This window comes from Eurosta solidaginis, chromosome 2, assembly GCF_040869045.1.
Source record: "Eurosta solidaginis isolate ZX-2024a chromosome 2, ASM4086904v1, whole genome shotgun sequence".
NCBI classification, from domain to species: Eukaryota; Metazoa; Arthropoda; class Insecta; order Diptera; family Tephritidae; genus Eurosta; species Eurosta solidaginis.
Window position 1 is genome coordinate 169,751,835 of NC_090320.1, and position 20,162 is coordinate 169,771,996.

General features: G+C 36.3%; 1 protein-coding gene across 5 annotated transcripts in view; it reads right to left on the reverse strand.

Moving 5' to 3' along the window:
- fusl (fuseless) overlaps positions 1-20,162 on the reverse strand; it is an 871,305-nt gene that overhangs the window by 454,676 nt on the left and 396,467 nt on the right. The gene's annotated exons all lie outside the window — the stretch shown is intronic.

Below are 20,162 nucleotides of genomic sequence, written 5' to 3' on the forward strand. Positions count from 1 at the left end.
CGATTCTTGCGCTTTTTGAATAGCTCTAATTCTTTCACTGAAAGCTGTTTCCACCGCTTGTAGAAGATGCTTTATTTCTTTTTCGTTCTTTCTAAGTGCATTGTCAAATTCACTTCTATATTCTTGCAGTTGTTGTCCATTTTGCTTCACTACCATTTGCATGTCTTTTAATATGTCATCTACATTATGTACATACTGTACACAGTCAGTACACATAAATCTTAGCATTTCCCATTCTTGCAGTTTATTAATGCTGTATTGGTCCAACCCAGAACTTTTGGTCAGGTAGTAATATTTACCACACACCCCTTCACATCGTATATTGGCCACTTCTCCACGTATCGAACTTTTACACTTGTCACACTTTTTTTCCATTTTGGTTTAAGTAACTTGCATACATATATGTACATACAATTTATATGTGCATGTAGCCACTAATGCAGGTGCAAATGTATGCGTATGTCTTATTTATATTAAAAATAGATTAATTTAGCTTTATTTTATTTAGTGTCACAAATAACTTTCAAATTAGTTTCCTGAGTCTCTATCTCTTATATTAGATTATGTTATCTAATATTTTTATGAGTTTTTACAATTTTTAAATATAAAATTCAAGGAGCAAAATTAAACACGACCGTTCGTTTTCGCGCCACTGTATCTGCATAGGTATTAGATATATTAATTAATTTCAATATAATTCATTTTTGCTTTGACGTAATGTACATATGTTTTCACGCGGTGGTATAAATTGATTTCTATCGTCAAACTATATGAGGTTCTCACTCATGTCTGCAACATGCCGGCGGGCCTGGGGCGAGTTGATCTACATGAGGTCATGCAGCTCATCCAGCGATTCGTTTGCTTGATTGAGCAGGTCGCGAAGGCGATTTTCGATTCGGCCTAACCGCCATTCGTTGGGAGGCAAGAGATCGTCTTTAATGCCGACGAGATCACCTTACTTAATGTTCGCTTCTTGGCGTTTCCATTTGTAACGCTTGTGTAGTTCCTGCATGTATCCAGTTTTCCAGCGTTTGCTGAATTGGTGATGAAGTACCTTTGGCTTTTGCCATTTGTTAACTAAAGAAAGGTTCTCACAGTTAGGCCCAGGAATAGACAGAAGGGGGGCACCGCGTAAAAAATTACCGGAGATTAAAGGTTTTAGATCGTCGGGGTCCTGCGACATTGCTGAAAGCGGTTTGGGGTTGAGGACCGTTTCTATGCGAACGAGGAGAGTGTTGAACTCCTCATAAGTAAATTTCTGGTTTCCGGCAACCTTGGTTAAAGGAATTTCAAAGCTTTTCACTGCTGCTTCCTACAATCCTCTTATCCTCATATTTGCTAGCGATGTACTCCGCGGCTTCCTGGAGAAATGTGGAAAACTCTCGTTGTAGGCTTCGTTGGGCTCCTACGAGTTTCTTCACATATTCTTACATAATCTTTGAGGGTATGCCTCGGCGGCCCACAAAACGGGCGAATGCTGCTTTGAAAGCTTCAGTGTTGAGGTCTCAACAGACTTCAGAGGTATTGCTTTGGTGGAAAAGCATACGAAAACGCAGACATATGCTTTGGCGTACGATGCACGTCGGGGAGTTGACGTTTTTACGAGAAAAGGCCCTGCAAAATCTACTCCAGTGGTATTAAAGGGCAGTGAATAAGTTGCGCTATCTGGTTATAGATAGTGCATTTCTTGCACTGAAATATGTATTTTTTCACCTTTTGTTTCAAGCGGGGAATATAATATTCTTGTTGAACTATGCGGATCATTAGTTCTTTCTCGGCATGGAGTATGGTCGCATGGAGGAAGTCCAAAAAAAGAGCGCAGTACCGTGAGTTGTCGGATGTGATTATAAGGTGCCTTTCATTGTAACTCAGGTCTGCATAGGCAAGGCGTCCATTTACGCGTAATAGTCCCTTTTCGTCCAAGAACGAGTTGGGCAACGAACCTCTCTTATCGAGAGACTTTGCAGCTTTGAGGTCTTCGATCACTTCTACATACTGGTTTTGCTGAGCGTTCGCAATGAGTTGCACCTTGTCCTGACGAATCTCTTCTTGGGTGAGATGAACTGTAGAGGGTATCAGCTGTTTCTTGGACTTCCAGATAGATCGGCGAATGTAGGCGAGGACCCTCATTGCTCGAGCGAATGACCAAAAACCGGTCCAGAAAGTCATGATTTTGCAGTGAGTGCAGGGCTTCTATCCGTCGTTGTTCTTGAGGTGAGTCATTATGATGGCTAACTTTCGGCCAGTCTGTAGGGGCCGTTCCACCAGAATGAACAGTCATCAAGTCCTGGGGTCGATATCCTCGAGTGGCCATTACTGCTGGATTGTCTCCGCTGGGCACATGTCACCACGTAGCGTTGCTGACGTTGTTGAGGATTTGGGATATGCGGTTCGCCACATAAGTTTTCCAAGTGTGTGGTGGCTTTTCAAGCCAAGCCAAAACTATCAAAGAGTCTGTCCACATGGTCAAGCTACTCTCTGTGAGCTGAAGTGACGTCCAAATGTGCTTAACTAATTTTGAGAGGAGGACTGCTCCACAGAGCTCTAACCTAGGGAGGCTTATCGTTTGGAGGGCGGGTACTTTACTTTTTGCTACTAACAGGTGAGAGGAAGAGGAGTGTTGAACCATTAGGAATACGCAGGCGCAGGCACCTTTTCAGAGGCGTCGGAGAATCCGTGTATCTGCGTAGGTGCACTCGGAGTAAATATAACCCAACGTGGGAATTGTACGCCTCCAATGGCTAAGAGGGAGAATATCGCTACCTATAGCCATGTCGATTTTTGCAGGGGCGAAATAGTTCGGATCAGCTAGAAGGAGGGACGCATACTCTTTGAGATCTAGGTGGGTCACTGTAAACGTTGGCAAAAACTGTCTTAGTTGTGGATATATGATCGCGTGAGTCGCAATCTTTCTCGATAAATCTGGAGAATTCCGATCGAACAGTCGTACTGACCGGACGTGTTTTTTAATCGCTCTGCAACGATTTTGTATTTGCTATATGTACTGTGACATAATTAATTGCATTTGTTGCTATATGTACTGTGACATAGTTAGACGCGTTTTTTGCTTGTTTTACTCTAATGACTTGTATTTGTGGTCTTAGAGTTGAGCGCACTCAACCTAAGGTTCAGTGTGCTAAGTGTTCGGTACTTTTTCATCTTCCCTGTGTGGGTGTTTTGGAGACTGACTTTTTACAGAGAATTTATACACAATGAGAAGGAGTTTTTTTGGCATCCACTGCTTACGATCCATCTGCATGTGACACGTCTTGCACTTCGCCACTATTCACCAAATTCATGTTAACAGGGTGTAAGACGTAACAGAAAATTCTCTTAACGATTTTCTCTGTTCGTCTGTTACTAAAAAATTCTCTGTTCAGAGCAAATATATTGCAAATTTTAATTCTCTGATTTTTTGTAAATAAATTATGATGATTGGTATTGTTTCATTGTGAATTGACTTGCCCCATTAAGTAAGGTCTTAGGAGATAATTATTCAATAGCATGTTCGGTGCAGATGTAAAGCACTTGTATCAATCTATTTTTTCTTTTTTCAACTTGTGGTTCAAATGCCGCTCGTTATTTTATTATTTATATATTGGTCCCATCCATTCATTACCATGAATCAAGAAAGGTGCCCAATTTTTCCCAAAACAGCCGATTTTACCAGGCCATCAGAAAAAGGGAACAAGATATCTGCTCCATCATCAACTAACTTTCGAATATCGAATTTCCATGGTGTCATCTTCCTCATCTGCAGACAATTCATGTTACCGTCTTACTCATTTGCATACAATCTGATACAATTTTATTAATATCGAATTTACTCATTTCCATATTGTCTTGTCATCTTCCTCATCTGCATACAATTTGATTTTTCCCTCTTCCTCTCTAAAGCCCCTTCAGAAAATCAATCAAAAATCAATAAAAAGTTTCTTTTATAAGCTACAGAGAAGGCAGAAAATTTGAAAAAGAGCACGATTCACCAGGCCATCATAAAAATATGTAGGGTTACTGGATAATATAAATTTCATTTGGCATCTCTAATGAATGCTGCTAAGTAAAAAGTACTATACGAACCATAGAGGATAATGGGGCTATCTCCTTTGTACAACATATAAATATGTTTCCAAGTTAGAAATTATATATATGTCCCACGCATTCACTCACCATTCACCACTCACTAGATTGAAACTCATGCGTATAACTACCTGTTAGGCTATTAAGAGTCACAAGCTATGATGTCACAGCTGTGTAGGCAAGTACATTGTTGTACGATTTCGTTGGTTCGAATCCCGCTCCAGTTGATCCTTTTTTATTTTTTTTAGCTGAAATTATAAAAATGCTGATGATATAGCAAAATTTTGCCGATAAAGCGCGTTTTCTTCAATATCAAAGCAAAATTGTTTGCCAGTTATAAGTCGAAAGCTGGCATGGTAATAGGCGACCATATAAAAGAGCAAATGTCGCTAAAATATGCAATAACAATATTTTACTCTACTAAAAATTAAAAAAAAAAATCATATTTAAATTAAATTTAAGAAAAAGGCTTTTCTAAGAACAAGCTTCTATTACTTGTTAATAAAACGAACTAAAAAGTAAAAAATAAAATTAAAGAAAAAAAAACTTTTTTAAAAATAAGCTTTTATTATTTTGGTTAATAAAATTAACTACAAAGTAAACAATAAATTGACTCTAAAGAAATGTAACACTTTATAAGTTCATTGTAAGCTTAAACGATAATTAGGCTTTTTCGTCTGTGACAAAAAATTCTATATCGTACATAATTATATATTTTTAACATTAAAACTTTACACCTAAATTATTAAATCTTACAGTTTATATCAAAGTCAAAATTGTTCTAATAAAAAACGTGTTAAATTTTGATGGTATAATTAAGAACATTTAGGATCTCATTTTCTTGCTATCGCAATGTAACACGCTTTTATTAGAACAATTAGGACTGTGATATAAACTGTAAGCTTTAATAATTTAGGTGTAAAGTTTTAATGTTAAAAATATATAATTATGTACGATATAGAATTTTTTTGTCGCAGACGAAAAAGCCTAATTATCGTTTAAGCTTACAATGAACTTATAAAGTGTTATACTTCTTTAGAGTCAATTTATTGTTTACTTTGTAGTTAATTTTATTAACCAAAATAATAAAAGCTTATTTTTAAAAAAGTTTTTTTTCTTTAATTTTATTTTTTACTTTTTAGTTCGTTTTATTAACAAGTAATAGAAGCTTGTTCTTAGAAAAGCCTTTTTCTTAAATTTAATTTAAATATGATTTTTTTTTTTTAATTTTTAGTAGAGTAAAATATTGTTTAAATTAGTTACGTAAACTTTACTTAGTTATTTGTAACGTTTCTCATTCTATCCATTTCTTTTAATGCATCAACATTAGAGGGTTTCTTCGATGTCAACTTTGAACAGTCAAGTTCTTCGATTCGAATACCTGCTAAAGACCTAACTCGGCTTTTGACAGAGAGCACATATAAAATTGTGTCAAACAGTGTTAACTAACTTAAAATCATATTTTATTGTGACTTGGCCCATGTGGCGTTCAGTTTACAACTACTCATTGCAGATCTCTGCTCTGTGTGTTAAATCTGTTTTAAAATAATAGCCGTATTTTTTTTACACGTAAACGTCTATACGCTTATAATTTATATGGACTGCTAAGCGCCAAACTTTAAATACACCTCTGAAGTTGCTGCGTATAAAATGTGTACTAATAAATTCCAATACGCATTATACGCAGATGTAACTGAAATATGTGTTTTTGTTTCACCCCCTACACTAATTCTATGTATTCTATGTGTGTCCACAATTCATCGCAACTGATTTAGCTATATGTTATACATAGGCATACAACACAGGGTGTGTCTCCGCTTTTCGGTACACGCTGTAGCTGTAGCTAGTTGCTTAACCACTGCCGCTAGATGGGTCTCCTAAGCATTATGTAAGCGAGGATAGGCGTTTTTTCACGCGCAAACGTAAACCTATACGCGTGTATAAAAAAACACGGCTGATATTCCAACTTTCGCTTAGCTAAAATTCCATCGCCAAAAATCTGTAAAACAAAATCAAGTCCGCAGAAAAGTATGCAACACTTACCGATAAGAGCCCAACCGCGTTAGCGTTCGTTGTATCACAGAATTTTTACACTTTGAAAATGACGGCTGTTGTTTGCAAGGTTGCATTCCTTTGAGTATTCGTTTTCACCATCTGGATTAACAAAGTCATGAGCCTGGGCATTCGCGCAATTTTAGTGATGTAAATTGCATGGCGCCAGCGCCAATGCGGTGCCAGCTCAATGGTAGCTCATTGACGAAATGACCCCAAGCATTGTAAATTTTACCAAGTAGCGCAACTAACAGCTGATTGGTGAAAATTCGCACATTCACACGCACAGTTCTCGACTCAGTTTCAAAAAAAAACTTTAGATTATTTAATTCAAATTTTAAAGTGAGATAATCCTTAAAAATTTATGTATACAGAATATATATGGCGTTTTTGTTGTTATTAAAACAATAGTTTTATTTATATTAGAGCTTTTATCATTTTTTTTTTTTAACTTTGAAAAATCTCCGAACACCATTCCTTCATTATATGACATTCGACTGCCTAGTCCACTGCCTTCCACCCTATTCGCAACATAACCTCTACTTAAGCTGCCAAACTATATAGTAAACAATGACCCCAAGCGAATTTTTGACGCTACTTAGTAGTGAGTGCGTAGTACATTTTACTTGCGCTATTGAGTGAAACGACTTTTGTGTGTCAGGCACGAGTTTGGTGTTATTGGCGCTACTGGCAATGATGACACTAAGCTGTTGACGGTAGCGCTGGTAGTTCAGATTTTGAATCAGAGAAAGAATTGATGACCCGTGTAAATTATTATGGCTTTGGCCGTGTAAATTATTATGGTGTATTTGTATATTTTAGATTTAATGCACAATTAATATGTGTGTGTTTGAGCGGCCAAATAATAACAGTAGTATTGCTAAAGGGCTGATTAGTTGATGGAATGTCGCTAATTTCCTAGCGATGATCAGCAGATTGTCAATATTTCGTTCAATGGACGCGCGAAATTGCCACATCTGCTCAAATTTTCCAAGATTTTCCATTCTTGATTTAACTTAAGCTGTTATGCCAATATTTTTCAGCGAGCTTTTTTCAAATAGGTAATTTTTCCAAAAGCAAAATAAATTACAGAAAAGATTACAGAGTTAAACAGCCTTAAAAATTCAACTATGTTGGTTATACACAGAAATACAACAGAGGGTTGTATCCCCGCTTTTCGCAAGCGTTGAGATTCACCACGCGTGACACGCGTGATTCACCACGTCCAAATATCATAATCCACGGATAGGTACCGGCGGGTTTGTATGGGACTTAGGCTGTTATGCCAAAGTAAATACAAATCTTTACCGCTAACTGTGTTATCGATTAATTTATCGAATTATAACAAAGTAATATTGCATTGTCATCGGAGTTATACATGTTTGCAAAATTTCAGCTCAATCGGACACCGGGAAGTGTATCAAATTTAACTTGCAAGATTCCATTACAGACAACAAAAGTGAAACTAAATAAAAGATTATAATTATAAAAATAGCAAAAGCGAAATATTTTTGAGGTCGTTCGCACTTGCAAGCGCAATGTATAGAGTTGGGTCGTTTCGTTCGTTCTGAACTTGTTCAATTGGCCGGGTCTCTCAACTGAACAAGTGAACTAGATCTTCGATTTCGGTTCTATTTGTTCTTTTAGTTCGTTTTACCTAATGTTATTCTTTCTCTCTTCTCGTCCACGAGCATTGTAAATTCATACATATGTACATACGTAAAAATTCACAGTGAGCACGAATGTCGATGATGCCACTTATGCGATATGTGTGTATATATTTATGAAAAACATCTTTTGTAAGAAACTAATTATTACATTTATGTTCATATTTACAATTTGTGCCTGTACTCTTTCAACTTCCCTGATCTTCCGAAATTTGTAACTTTTTTTTGAAGTTAATTATACATATGTATATATATTAACTTATTTATTCATAACACATTTAAATATACCTACACAAAGCATTGCTGCATACAAATCCCCCTATTTCGTGGGTCTGAGCGGCAGTGAACAAATTTGCTTGAAAAAAAGGAAGAGATGAACAAAAAGAACGAAAGAACCGAATCTCTGAAATGAACGAAAAAGTGCAACTCTAGCAATGTATTTGTAATTATACATGGTCAGTTGATCAGGTCAGAATAAGGTAATCAACGATTTGAAACGCAAAATAGTCAAAAACGGAAAAAATTGCCAAAAATCTGCGGAATTTTCTATGAACTTGACATTTGCACTTTGTTAGGGTAGAATTAAAAGGGCTATAAAACTGTATACTTGAAATATTATTTCAAATTACAGAAAAAATGATATAATTAACAAATATAATAAGCAAAATGACATAGACTTTTCGGCTTTTGCCTATCGAAAATTCATAATTCGATTTTTAATGGGATTTTCCATAAAAAAAAAAAAACAGAAAAAAAGCTTCATTGAGGCTCGAACCTGAAGTACTTGCAGATTTGAACGAGTGCCTAACAAGTGCACCAAACGTACTATAATTCCTAAGTTGTCTTATCTGCTACTTAGACCGGATATACGAATTTGCAACGCCACAAGGCCATTTTCAATTGATTTCATTTACCATTGAAATTAAGATTTTTTTACCTTTTTTAAAATTTCTAAATTATATTAATTAAATTCAAATTCATATTAAATCATAAAACATGCAAATATATTGCTACAAATAACAAAATTTAAATATAATTAATCCTACTAAATACCTATATTCCCACAAAGAAATCATCTTAAAAGAAAATCCAGAGAATTTATACACCAGCTGAAACTGTTGACAGAGAATTTTCTGCTGTTAACTGGTTAACATTGAAATTGGATTGTGTGTGGTGAAGTGCAAAACGTGTTCACATGCAAAAAAGTTGGAATCTAACAAAATCTCCTTCTCATTGTGTATAAATTCTCTGGTAATAATAAGAAATAAAAACCACCTAACCTTTGACTGGTATAAAAAGCCTACGGCTTCCGTGAGGTTAATAAATTTTAACTCGAAACATGATAGGAGTATAATAATAAACACTGCCAAAAATTTTATCAGGCGTATTCTCTCTATCAGCGATATAATATATCACCCGAAAAATATAAGCATCATCAAAAAAATACTTCAAAACAGCGAGTTTCCGATCCACCTTGTTAATGGTTATATCCACCAATTTTACGCTACGAATAAAAACAAAGAACAAACCATAAACAAAATATATAAGACTGCCGTATTCGTACCTGGTTTGTCTAACCGAATAAAACATTCAAACATGTATGACAAGGAAAAATTTCAAATCGCGTTCCAGTATAAAAATACCCTACAACAAATATACAGCAATACAAAAAGCAAAATCGAAAAATACGGGAAAACCGACGTAATATACAAAATTAAATTAATGGCGACGGGTCCCACTTATGCAACAAAGTATATTTGGGTACTACTAAATCAAAACTAAAGACAAGGATTTCCGCTCACAAATCGAACATCAAAAATCGCGACCACTCTAACGACAACAGAACGGCTTTATCGCAACATTGCAAGACCACGGGACACTCTCCGGACTTAGAAAATGTTACAATATTGCAAGAAGAAAAACAAAATTCCAAGCGGTACACTTTCGAAATGCTACATATTATCAATACACCTAATGACATACGCATGAATTTTAAGAGCGACACCGACAACATTGCTCACGCATACAGGCATTTGGTAATGAAGAGAAGTTAGCAACAATAATGCTGAGGGTGTCCAATAAGTTAATATATACGATGTTGTTAGCAGATATTTTGTTTATTATTACTGTTTATTATTTGTATACATCTTTGTTTTCTGTTTATGATATTCTCTGTTCTTTACTGAAATTTTAAATTTGTCGACAAGGTGCATTCACAAGTGTTAGTATTAGATTATGTTTGTGCATTTATGGTTTTTATAGAAAAATGTATTTTTTACAGCCCTGAAGATGATTTCTAATTGAAATCGAAATATCGACAAAATAAATAAATACAACATATATGGTATAATTAATTGCATTTTTATTACTAATATATATGTGTGGCCTAGAGCTCGGAAATTCTTCTTGATATAACTTTTGAAAGGCCGAAAATAAAAATAAAAACAACAACAGTTAATTTACAGTCTCAAAATATTCCATTTTTCATAAAACGTAGTTCAAACATATAAAAATACTACTATGAAACCTAAAAATAAAATTTACTTCAATGATATCCAACGAATACGAATAGCCCGAATCTAATGAAATAGACTTGTGCATTAACAAAATTTATTTTTTAAATCTTACAACTTACATCCGTGACATTGAAGGCATCCATCGGATACTGCAATCGACGGCTGAGTGGAATATCGCCCGTATCTCGGCTGTCAGTTCGAGAACGCCCTATCTGAGAATGTTTTTCAAAAACACCATATTTCAATTTTCTTTTGAAAATGACCTATCTCAGAACTCGATTGAAGAACTCCCAAAATGTTTTTCATAAACGTCCCAGCTTATGTCACAAATTTATTAAATTTAAGCTGAGATAGAGCGTTTTTGAAACAGGTTCTGAAATAGGGCGTTATTCCAAAATTTTCTGGGATAGGGCGTTTTCGAAACGGCGGCAGAGATACGGCGATATTCCACTCAGCAGTCGAAAAATCAGATTATTACAAAGTTTTTGACACGAATTTCCCATCAATAAAGTTAAATTTTACATAAAATTGTATAAGTTCTTTCGAAGGTACATAAGTATTATAAAAATCACACATTTCTTTGGTGAAAATTTGGAAAACTTATACAGAGTGTGCTTTACGTTTAATTTTCAACATACATAAAAACCTTAATTTTAGGTCATTGTTAGCAACTTAAAGAACATAGTCAAATGCAGGCAAATAAAAAAGTGGTAGATTTAAAAAAAAAGTGGTAGGAGTGGTAGATCCGGATTTTAGCCTAAATATTGGTAGATCTACCACTATAATGGTAGAGTGACAACACCGATACAGCAGTTGCTACTACGTGTGCTATGGCTACAAATGTTGATGCTTGTTCTACTGTTAAAAATAGTGCTATGAACGTTGAAAACAACAAAAATAATTCTTCAGTACCAATAGCTATTAACAATGCCAACACCACAGCTGTGTCTCAAACCATGAGAATAACTCTGTTAACAATTCTGCTAATAGTGGTAGATCATTTGCTTCGGTTCTTAAATCACAGGCTAATAACTCTAATGTTACCTGTATGGATGGCGCTGGTAATAAAAACAATGTTAATACCAAACAAACATACATACATATATCGTAAGCAGCCTAGCACTGTCGGTTCGATTACAACTTCTGCACCTGGCTTATCATCATCTACTTCTACGTTCACATCTACATCTATTTCTACGCCTGCATCTTTATCACCTTCTGCGCTGAAAGATAGCACTGAATGCTAATAACGAGTTGGGAGTCGTTGGAATGATTTGGCTTCATCTATCGTCATTTCAGCCGTCAGTTTCTTCTAATGATATTATTAGCTACCTGGTAAGGCATCTGAAGGCTGATCGGTCTAATTTTTCATGCAAAGGGCTCGTTAAGAAAGATACACTTGTTGACTCAATAACCAAAGTCAACTTTAAGCTTGGCGTTACTAATGCTGTTTATGAGAAAATTTTATCGCCAGACTTGTGGCCTGCTGGTGTGAATGTTCGCCCTTTCCGTTTTTTCCTCAAAGGGAAAAGCAACTCCAGTTCACCTAGCTTCCAGCAGTAATGAGAACATAATTAAGAAACAGCTTAAAGTGTATTTCCAAAATGCTTCTGGTATCAGGACTAAATCGCACATTTTGAGAGCATTTAGTTGCCAATTGGAGTACGATATTTTTGTCATTGTTGAATCCTGGCTTACTTCGGATTTTTTCGACGCTGAGTTCTTCGATCCCAAGCTATTCGTCGTTTTTCGTAAGGACAGGGATTGTACTAAGACTGGGCGTTCAAGGGGGGATGGCGTACTAATCGCTGTTCAACGCAAGTATAATGCCTCCCTTATTATGTTAGATAATTCTGATACCATCCTTGACCAGATCTGCGTCAATGTCCGTGGTTCTCCACATTCTGGATCTCTATATCTGGTTGCATCATACATACCGCCGATCAGCTTGGAAGAAATTTACAAAGCTCATGTTAACAATATATCGTCTCTATTTTTAAATAAATTAGGAGATAATCACTTATATGTTTTAGGGGATTTCAACCTTTGTGATATTTCTTGGTCTCATAATTAATCTGCGTCAGGCCTATTACCTAATAATATTACTAAGTCTTTTGAGTCATACGTTATAGATAATATCTTAAGTCTAAATTTGTATCAAATCAATAGTTTCAAAAATAGGCTCGATAGAATATTAGATCTAATTTTTATTAGGATATGACATAAATTCTAATCTTTCTGAGTGCCATGCGCCATTCGCTCCTACGGATATGCACCATTCTGCTCTAATTCTTAAACTCGAATTTTATGAGTATGGAGCTCGCTCTTTAATTGATGATTTTTCATTTAACTTTCCGAAGTGTGATTTTTCTAGACTCGATCAGGATCTAGCTGAAATAGACTGGGCCAATTTGCTTTCCATCTCTGATGTTGGTCATTGCTTTGAAATATTTAAGTCTACTCTCTTTGATTTGTGTACGAGGCATGTACCAGTTGCGAAAAGGAAACCATATAGGTTGCCATAGTACACAATAAGGTTAAAAAGGTGAAGAATTTAAGAAACAAGTTCTTCAACAAGTTTAAAAGAACCAAAAACCGTTATTTTTTACAAATATAAACATTATGTGAAGGATTTCAACTGTCTAGGGAAGTTTCTTTACAGAAACTACATTACAAGCTTTGAGACGAATATAAAGTCTAACCCGAAAGCATTCTGGAATTACGTTAAGTCGAAGAAATCTCGCTCCTCGGTGCCTGCCACCGTCTTCTACAATGACAGACCTGCTAACACTCCCCACAATGTGGCTAACGCGTTTGCTGAATTTTTTAGTTCTAATTTTGCTAATCATGATGCTAGTCCCTCGTCTGACTTCTCGTCTGAAATTTCTTCGTCCCTAAATTTTGGTTCAATGTCAATTTCAATTGAAGATATCTTCAGTGGTATCTCGAAACTGAGCAACTCTACTAAAGCTGACATTGATGGTCTCTCGGCTGCCTTACTAAAAGGATGCACTTCCCTAGTTGTCCCGTTAGAGATCATGTTCAATTTTTCACTTAGCTTTGGTGAGTTTATTGATGCTTGGAAATTCGCCTCGATAACTCCTATTTATAAATCTGGCAGTAAGACTGATGTCTGCAATTACAGGCCAATTTCAAAGCTTTCCACCGTTTCTAAGCTATTTGAGTGCGTTGTCAAGGAAAAGATTTATTTTTCAGTGAAGCACTTGATCTGTCCGAGACAGCATGGGTTTGTTTCTGGTCGCTCTACCGTTTCCAATCTTGTGGAGTTCAGTGAATATTGTATCTCTTCCTTTTCATCTGGTCTTCAGGTCGACTGTATTTACACCGACTTTTCCAAAGCTTTTGATAAGGTATCGCATGATGTTCTAATTCACAAACTGTACTGCCTTGTATTTCATTCAACCTTGTTGCAGTGGATAAAATCAAATCTTAGTAATAGATGGTGTGCCGTCTCTATTGATGGGGTATCATCAGATCCCTTTTTGGCGACATCGGGCGTCCCACAGGGTAGTATTTTGGGACCATTACTTTTTGTCTTATTCATCAATGACATTAGCTTATGCTCCTCTTACGTTAGATTTCTGTTGTACGCCGATGATCTCAAAGTTTACTCTGTTGTAAATTCCGCAAACGATATGATTAATCTTCAAACTGATATTGATAAACTTTACTCCTGATGCATTAGATCTCATTTTTCATTAAATATAAATAAATGCTTTCACGAAACCTACTCAAAGTGTCGTTCAAATCTCAACAGTTCGTATAGTATCGCTAAGAGTACGCTGCAGACTGTTGAAAAAATCAAAGATCTTGGGGTTGTATTTCATACAAAATTATGTTCGTGAACCATATTGATTTCATCATTGCAAAGGCCTATGCTATGCTAGGCTTCATTCGGCGTAATAGTTCGTAGTTTTCTGACCCGTATACTTTAAAGGTACTCTACTCCTCATTCGTGCGTTCTCATCTTGAGTATGCTACCATCATTTGGAGACCTTTCCAACAATTCTCAATCAACAGGCTTGAGCGAGTTGAAAAAGTTTTTCTTAGGTATGCTTTACGGTCATTAAGGTTTACATACCCTCTTCCTCCATATACTGCTCGTTTACTTCTTTTGAATCTTAAGTCCCTGGAAGCCAGGAGATCTATTCTCTCCTTGACTTTCTTGTTTGGCATTATCCACGGAGATGTAGACTGCGCTGACCTTCTTGTGGAAATTAATTTTAATGTTCCAAGGAGGGATCTTCTTAATGTTTGTCCGTTTTATGGTATCAATATTAGAACCAATTATGGAAGGAATGCGCCAATTGCACGCGCCCTGAACGAATTCAATAAGATTTCATCTTCTATTGAGCTTGGTTTTTCGATGTGTAGGGACGCTTTTATAAATATTTTAAAGTCAGCTATTTAATTGTTTTTAATTTGTTTGTTATAAGAACTTATTATTTATTGTAAACTATATATTTACATGTATGTTTTGTTATCTTTGTATTAATATTTTTTTGTATCTACCATTATTGGCAGTCTGTAAGACCTGTATGTTCATAGACTGAATAAAAAAATAAATAAATAAATTTAGTTTACAAACGGCGATGGTTACTAGTACATGTTTCTGAATTTCACTTCTTCATCAGCTAGCTTTTCGGGAGCTGAGCGTTGAACTCGAATCTCCAACATTCATATCAGTGCAAAGGTATATCCACACCATTATACTATGTTCAAACAGAAAACTAAATTGAAGAAATTTCGATTTGAATTGAGTGCTGTTCATACAACTCGATTTAGCTTACACAATAGTAATTTGATAGCTGGTTGGCTCATCTCTACAGCAAGAACATACCTTTGTTCAGACTGTCAAAACGAACACGCACATTATTAGGCGAATGAAATGGAATGAAAACATAAAACTTTGAAATTTTTGTGTGTTGTAAGAAAATGTGTTCAATGTTTTGGTTTCATTTTGAGTTTGCCATCTTCTTTTGACAATCCCTACTCCAGTGAAATGAAAGGCATAAAATCAGCTGATGAGATGAGCCAACCACATAGTTCAGCCATGCGTAACTGACGTTAAAATATACTCAATAAACACACTTTACAATGTTGCATTTGCAGTTTGAAACAATTTATTATATGACAAATTGCGTAATAAATAGCCCAAATAGTATAAATTGCCAATTTGGTGTGTGTTTGAACCTAGTATTAGGAATAAACTACATACAGAGTGTATGTGCCTACATGGTGATCAAAAGGAATATAAACAAAAAGGCAACTCTTAGAGACCAATTGTATAGCGAACAACGGGACATTCATATGGCTTAGCAGCTAAAAGGCATCTACCTTTGCACTGATATGAATGTTGCAGATTCGAGTTCAATGCTCAGCTCCCGAAAAGCTAGCTGATGAAGAAGTGAAATTCAGAAACATCTCCTAGTAACCATCGCCGTTTGTAAACTTACAATTTTTGATGAGCAAAGCTCGCTAATTAAATATCTACATATAAATAAATGTTGTTCAAAAAAAAAAAAATTGAGCACACCTTATCGGCTTTTTGGTCTGTTCGTCCTACCATTCCCAATATTTCGTAATTGGACCTTTGAACGGGCAGATCAAGAAGCTTTTGTACTCTGGAGGTTACAAAAGTTTATTGAGATCCTTGTTCTAGAAAAGCACGAATATTTAAGGTTCCTCCTTTATGTAGGACGGGAAGGTTTGCTGTTGGGAGCAAGGTTCTTTCCCTACTATTTGCAAAATATGAGAGGACATTCTGCGTGATGTTTTGAGGGGACGTCGGGTTCATCGATGTGGCCTGTTGTGAGGTACATTGTATCTCGTCATCGATGGTCATATGAGATGACACTAAGTTTTTCTTAGTTTTTCGGTTGTCATGCATTTGCTAATGAAGGAGGGCGTGATGTCATTTTTGACAGTAAGCGCAGGTGAAACTACTACGACACTGCTTTTCTGCGTGGTATAAGCCAAACAGTTCTGAGTGATTTTTCCTTACGAATTTATTTCTTTCTTGAACTGTTAGCTCTTTAAATTTTACGCAATACATCAGGGAATGATTGCTGTTACATAATTTACAAGAGGCCTGTCTCCTTGACTCGGTATGGAAGGATATGGCTTTGTTTCTTTGCTGAAACGAGTGATTGCTAGATGTAGCGTGGACTGAAATTTGGTTCACATTGCATTGTCCATTTGGCCTGTAAGTAGTGAGTCGTTCAATCACCTCATACCGAGTAGTCAGGAACTGGTCCAATTCGGACCAAGGAGGTAACTCCTTACGAGAGTTGAGTGATTGCTCCCTTAACGCTAAGGTTTTGTCTAGCAATTTGGAGAAGTAGATATATACTAGCATCGGGTCCCAATTAGCTGTGTTTGTTTTAAGGGTTGAGAGACAATTATTGATTGTGGTTTGCACATATTGTATGTATTCACTATTTTCACTGGTTACGGGTTGGATATTAAGAAGGGACTTGAATTTATAGTCGACGAGAATTCTGCGGTTCTCATATCGATGCTTTACATTCCACGCAAGCTCTAAAATTTGTTCATTAAGAGGGTATTTTTCATAAGGGGGGCTGCTTTACTTCGGGTTTTTTGCTTCAAGTGGTAAATTTTTTGGCCAGGATAGAGTTTGGGGTGACTAATGTGTAATGTACTAATGCTGTGAACATGCCCGTATCCATCTGTGTCACATACAGGCACCTTTAAATAATTGGGTTGATAGAAGGGGAGCGTTGCCAGCGGAGTCGAGTTGGTTGATAGCTACTTCTGGGGCTGGCCTAATACTGCTAAGGGACTCATTTATCCGTAGTCTCGTATTTAGTCCTGAATCTATCGTATCTTTCCTCGCTCGATTTCCTTATTGTTTCTTCAATGTTGCACTGAAAGAAAAAGACTGGTAAAATCAACCGAAATACGGGTCAAATCAACCAAAATTTCTGTCAATTTTTATCCATCGCAACAAGATGTTGAATCAACTGGGCACAAATCGTTGATTCGTAATTGACCGTTTTAGTAGTCAAATGAACAAAAAAAGTTGTTGCGACAGCTTTGTACGAAAGTACATATGTTGCGGCATTTGCAAGGCAGATGAGTTTTCACTGAGATCTTTTCATGGCAGAAATACACTCGGAGTGCTTGCCCAACAGTGCCGAGGGCGACCCCGCTTAGGAAAATTTTCTTCTAATTGAAAAATCTTATTTGGTAGGCGGATCATGCTATCATCAAATTTTTTTTCGGTCCTGATTATTTTGATATATGGAAGTCTATATCTATCTCGATTCCTTTATACCTGTACAACCAACCGTTATCCAATCAAACTTAATATACTCTGTGAGCTCTGCTCAACTGAGTATAAAAATTAAGACTTTTGAAGTAAGAATGCCGGCTTACGACGGCGCGCCGTCCCCGATAAAGTGATCGGCGTAAACATCTATGTCCTAGTAACCATCGCCGTTGGTAAACTTTCAATTTTTCTCTAATATCAATAACAAAAACAATTGTAGAAGGCAATAAGAGCATGTCTCGCTAATTAAATACAGATAGTAACAAAAAACTTCCTTAAAAATTATTTAAACCTAATGTCAGATGGTTGCATAAAGAAGCTGTTATGTGTAAGTAGAGTGCACAACACCAAAGGAGAAATTGCCGATTATTGGCAACAAAAATATTCGTTTGTAAACTAGGCCTTTCTTCGAAAAAACAAAAATTTTTATTTTTTATTTCGTTCCACCAAAGAAATGTTAAACAAAAAAAAAAAAATATTCCACCATCGAAAAGTTCTGATGCACTTCAGAAAATTTAACATAAGAGTTAATCGTTATTACATTGTACAAACCAAGGATGCAGTGAAACGCTTATTTTAACGTTTACCAAGAAAATCAATCGTTTCTGTGGTAATAGGTCATAAACAAAATAATATCACGAAATAATAACTTTGAGCACACGAACAGCAGTAGCAGGTAGCTACCCCGTGAGACTCTGTTAAACATGTTAAACATGAAAGCATATCATTTGACACATGCTTTCGCCTTCCTGTTTGCCATAAAGTAAGAAACGTAAAGGCCGAGCGAAAAGGCGATAGATGCATTCTTTACATGCATAAAGTGGAGTCAAGGCCTTCTTCATTCTCTCGTCTACGTTGAGCTAACACGAGAACTTACTGTCTAGAATGATTCCTAGATATTTTGTACAAGGTTTCTCTTGCAGGGTCACCCCTCCGAGCTTAGGCCGATTCCATTTTGGAACCATGTACCTCTTAGTAAACAAGCAGATATTCGTCTACTCCGCGTTGGCCGTCAACCCGACATTATATGTCCAGGTATGTATATCTTGAAGCACTCGATCAATCAAAGGCCTAATTGTTGGAAGGCACTTTGTCAGGGGTGGGTGTCCCCGCGTTGGGCTGGCATATCATTTTTTTGGGGGATTCTTACCTACATGATAGGAACCGCTCGTCAAACAATTACCACTTTGAGGGATCGTTTACGTGCACCTATAGGTGTGGAACGCACCATAGCACCAAGAACCTACCACTGTGCACAAAAAAATTTGGTTACATGCGTCAATAATGCCCTCATGGGGATCGCAACACAGCCACTTCTCACCTGCTTCCTTCCTTAAGAAGCATATTTTAAACTTTTTCGGAAATATTTGAATTTTACATTTTTTTTGTCATTTTATGTACGTAGGTATACTAAATTTTTGTACAAGTTTCTATTTTAATACAAGCGTCCAAAGACTACGGTTTTTATAATTTAAAAAAAAATTTTTTTTTAATACTCGGAAAACCAACTTTATGAACGATACGCCAGCCTGTAATACCCGACGCAAAACAAAATGTGCCGCCATGGCAGCGAATGAACAAAATGCTAAACTATCGATGGAAGGTGACCCAGTCTTTATTGATTTATCGGATAGAATTGTCGGGTCAAAGAGTAGTGGGAATGTAACTCCGGGAAATAGGGAGAATGAAGGTGCTAAGAGTATGACACCTACGGTAGGCAGTAATACAGGGGCGGTACCTAAACAAAATACAGGAGCATAACGTTACCCAATCAGTGCTATTACGGCCACCCTTTTTGTCTTTTCCTCGTCCTCCTCCGTTCCATAATTTCGCGAATAATTACACAGCCAATCGGACAATGACTCATAGTTTACGGGGTTAGGTTCGAAGGCTCCCTGGAGTAAATGAACGAAGAACAGTCTCTCCGCAAGGAGCTACTCCTGAAATTTTTGGAACGATCCGCGAGACTTTGAGGCAAAAACCCCGGATCTTTCCGAAATGGCCAAAACGTTGATTTCCTTAAATACATACAAACAAAACCTTTTTTAAATAGAAAAATTAAGATTTTTAAAGTAAGGCTTACGACGGCGCGCCGTCCCCGATAAATTGATCGGCGTAAACCTCTATGTCCTAGTAACCATCGCCGTTGGTAAACTTTCAATTTTTCTCTAATATCAATAACAAAAACAACTGTATAAGGCAATATGAGCATGTCTCGCTAATTAAATACAGATAGTAACAAAAAACTTCCTTAAAAAATTATTTAAACTTAATGTCAGATAGTTGCATAAAAAGCTGTCATGTGTAAGTGGAGTGCGCAACAACAAAGGAGAAATTGCCGATTATTGGCAACAAAAATATTCGTTTGTAAATTAGGCATTTCTTCGAAAAAAACAAAAATTTTTATTTTTTATTTCGTTCAACCAAAGAAATGTTAAACAAAAAAAGAAAAATATTCCACCATCGGAAAATTCTGATGCAGTGAGACGCTTATTTTAACGTTTACCAAGAAAATCAATCGTTTCTGTGGTAATA